This window comes from Solanum lycopersicum, chromosome 12 (genome assembly GCF_036512215.1).
Source record: "Solanum lycopersicum chromosome 12, SLM_r2.1".
NCBI lineage: Eukaryota > Viridiplantae > Streptophyta > Magnoliopsida > Solanales > Solanaceae > Solanum > Solanum lycopersicum.
In genome coordinates this window covers 20,454,194-20,458,833 of record NC_090811.1, presented here as the reverse complement: position 1 = coordinate 20,458,833, position 4,640 = coordinate 20,454,194, and positions in this window count along the sequence as shown.

Sequence of the window (4,640 nt, the reverse complement as noted above, 5' to 3'; positions counted from 1 at the left end):
ATTTATTAGTATGCCTTGGGTTATAACATTAGATGACGACTAAATGGAAATATTATTATATATAAATTTGGACATTGGTCATGATTTTTTGTTAAGGGTACTTGATTGAGTAAGGTTATGGAGCTTTGCTGGTCATTGCACTTGTTCACTTGATAAGGAATCTTGAGTAGTTTTGTTGCTTATTATAATATGATTGATTCTTATTCATTCATGTTATGTTATTCCTTGATGATAGGGTTGTAGTAAATCATGGTTTCAAGTATATTGGAATATGTATTACGTGTTTAGTTAGTAATCATGTTTGGTTGATTGATACGATTTGCTTGGCTTTGCATAAGGTTCCTAAAAGGGTAAAAATGGAATGTGTTGACTAAATGTACTTTTTAGCATGTTTTTGATTGTATATGTGCATAATTTCTCATACGTAATACATGTGGAGTACTAACCTTATTTTATTCCCTTTTCCAAACAGTTTTGGTTCCGGTCATTGAAGAGTTTGGAAGGCAACATTGTTGAAGACTTGGATTCTTCATTTCCTCAAAGAAAAGTAGGTCTTCAACTTCTGAGGGCAATGCCACTATATAACTTACAGACTTGCTATGAGTTTAAAGACTCTTTCACTTCTTTCCATTTCAATTGAGTAATATAGTTTTGTATGACTTATATGTTGTCTTGTTTGATTGATGTAAGGGTTATGCCCATTTTTTGATAAATGTTTATATGTTATGAGATGAGAAAATCATTGAGACTATTTTTTTATTTTATATATATGTATATGCAATAAAAGTGGAAGACTATATAACTTTCTTATACGAAGGGTCTATGTATACTCGATACAACTATATATTATGTGTATGTAGAGGTCAATGTAAACCACTAAGTAGTTATAATGAATGTTTTATGTTTTTCTGCATTTTCATCCTATGAATGTAATGACATGAGACTAAGATGATAGTCTTAGTCCTTAAAAAGGACGTCGACGCTAGTTATATCTAGGGGGTAAACATGGATATGACAACATTTGTGGTGTTAGCCTTACAAGAGGCATGATCTAAAATGTAGATAGTCGAGTTAGAATAGACTTATATCATACCTTATGATCGATAAACGTAACAATAAAGTGAAGTTTTTTTTTCTCAAGCACTTGGTAGATCTCTCTCATTAGATATGGTGCACATCACACCCATGAAAAAAACTCTACTTAGTGCACCTTTTAAAACATCCTAGGACTCTTAAACCTAGTGTTCTGATACCATGTTTGTCACGCCCCGAGCTACCCACAAGACACGGACATGGGACCTAGGACAACAATTGATCCCAAGCTAACCCTGTTGGCATAATCATGAGCATAATAAGGAATACAAACTTAAGCGGAAGTTAAATCATAATTTAAAATGAATAGATAGGGAATACCCATATTCTATAACTCAAATATTTGAAAATTTATGAGTCTAATCGATAGGAAATACTAACTCAATACTTAGCTAAATCTATGTCTTAAAATATCCTCTAAACTGACTAGTAATGCTGGGACAGGCCCCAGCTAAATCTTGCAAAAACTGAAGGACAAAATACTGAAAAGAAACTCATGACTATTGTCCTTGGATAATGAGGACTCACCACTGAATTTTCTAAACATGAGATAGGAAATTGATCTAAGCGTATGTATGTGTCAGTACTTCATGGTACTAACTATGTAGGATAGACTTAAGCTGAAGTAAAACAAAACAGACAAGCACAAAAGCAAGTATAATAATCAGAATATGATATATATCAAATTATGAGCTAACTAGATGCAATGACCTAATTTATAACATGTTGGGAGTAAATACTAACTGATTGGTAAATATGGTCAATGCAAAAGAGCCTAACTAAAATATGGGAGCTATTAATAATTGATAATAAAACCACATGAGCAAAATGTTGTTTCCAATGTATACGACCCATCGAGAGGACCCAATATACCCTCCCAGAGGTATAAAAGCATTCTGGCATGATCAATAAATTGATACCCGCAGAGGGGACTTAAAACCAATTTGGCCAGTAATTGTTGGACTTATTGGGTATGTTGAACCCTAGTACAACTTGGTATGATGTTATCCCCAATGATTTATGTAGTTAACTTATTATGACTTAATTTCTTTAAATTTTGGAAAGCTCAAAAAGGAACATGCAAACTGAGAATGCAACAATTAATTTGATAATGATGCATTAATAATTTAGGCTTGTATATTTAAAGACTGATACATGTGACCTAGCATCTGTAATTGTGAAATCCATGTGATAAGCTGAATTATAACTTTAAAATATGATTTTGAACATATATTCAACTATTTCATGATGATATGTTGGAACTGAGGGAACCTTGCTTCATTCTTGAAATAGGGTTTTTGACCTATTTCTCCTTTCTTTTTTCTAATTTTCTATGTTTTGATTAAATAATTGTGCTTAGATAATTTTTTGTTATGTTTCTAGGCTTAAAATGACTGAAATATAATGATTTAGGGTTCTCAACGACGTATCTTAGGATTTAAATGGAGTGGGAAAAGACCAAAAGACCCTTGAGTTAATTGTTGTCGGATCAAACAATGACTTTGACTGATGAGCCGTCGTTCAATCGACCGTCCATAGTTTGGGTCTGTATGTTGGCTCCATTCGACAGGCCTTCTATAAAAGGGGAATAATTTTACTTGGAGGTCTGCTGTTAACAAACTCGGTGCAAATGGAAAGCTAATTCAATTCTCTATCATTTCACAGGTCATTGTACACCTTATTCATTTTGTGCTAAGAGTTATAATCATTTTAACATAACCCAATAGTCTTTTCCCCTAACTGTTAACTAATTTTCACCTACGGTCTCTAGGTCCATCTACGTACCATAGTGGTCAATCATGGTTCATGTCAATGGTTGGTTAAGTGGGGTGCTGAATGACAGATATATACTATATATCATAGTATGACTTACGGACCGTAGGTCTGTCCGTGGATGGACACTTATCCAATTTTTCTGGACTGCACCATAGTAGAGTTTCAGTCACAAACGACGGATGTGAAGTGCAGGTCGTAGGTCAGGCTACGGTCAATCAATGGTAACTGTCGATTACACCTGCAGATTTTGAAAAGCTGATTTTTAGTTTATTTTGGATATGGGGTGTTACATCCATAACCGACATTGACCATGTGAGATACATGGAATCCGGTGTTCTACTCCCACACCTTAAAGAGAAGGTTAACAATTGCTTAAAGTTTAACTAATCATACCTATCTATATAAGTGGTATCAACATGTTATAACCTACGGGAGTATGTAGTTATTGAACATGGAGATTGCTTCTATAAGCCTTGACTTTCTAACGTTCATGTTTCCCTCTCATGAAAAAATATCTATGTTGGGAACCCATACTTGCTAAATGTGAAGGTTCTCTTTGTGGGAAACAGGTTCTCTTTGTGGGAAACAAGACTTACTAACGTGAAGCCCCCAGTCTCATTTGTCATGTTCACTCGGTGCTAGGCTCTAAATACGTTCTTGAATATATTTGAGCCTTTAGTTTATTCATTCATAATGAAGGCTTTAGGAGCTTTCTCCCTCATACATCATATATGTCAAAAGATTCTAAAAATGAGAATGATAGACCCTACTTCATATGAGAATATCCATTCAGATAAACATACATCATGTGTGTGCGCATACAATGTGATATCTACCTACACAAAACACTTCTAATCACACATGTTCATAACTTCATACTCATAGATATGCATAAAGTTTGTGTCTACATTGGTCAACATGATCAAAAATTTGCTACAATGTAGTATTAAGGAAGCCACCCTCTAAAGACTACAAAACATGTAAACTTTCTTCAAGTCTCAAGTCATACAAACATATCAAGTATTGAGGACTGTAGACTAAACACACACACATTACATTGTAGGAGGCAAGTACGTATTCAACAATAAAATATAAGACTCCTACCATACTTTGATCACACATTCATATAGGTTTCATATGGGTAGAGTTCATGTTATAACGTCATTCTTCATAATTATCCATATAGACCTCACCTAACCCTAGCATGATCATCATACATCTATAAATAACATGATATTAGAATTAAGGCTAAATCCTGGAACATCGTAACATAGAAATAATCATATCAATTCATATTTCAAATAATTCTTATAAAGACTTTACCATAACACATATATATGTGAAATAATGTAAATACCACCACCATAAGTGAACCATACCAATCAACACAATTCAATGTACAATCTAGGCTAATTAGAAGAAATAGGTCAACTTACCAAATCTCCAAAATAATGATCATTCCTCCACAATTCATATTCAATTGATATAGAAAGTAATAATAATAAAAAATTTAATACAATCTAATCACAATATAATAAACACGAAATCAAGATCACAAGACCCATATTATAGGATAATTAGAGAAATTAGGAGGAACATGGGTTCTTCATAAAATTTGATAAACATTCATCATAAAATCTGTAAATAAACATATATTAATCATTAGAGTACTTTTGAATTTAATTTGAGAATCAACCCATGGCTAGATTGAAACATAGGATTTTTCACTTAGAATCATGTTTACAAAACCTTTGAAAGGACTTCATAGATTA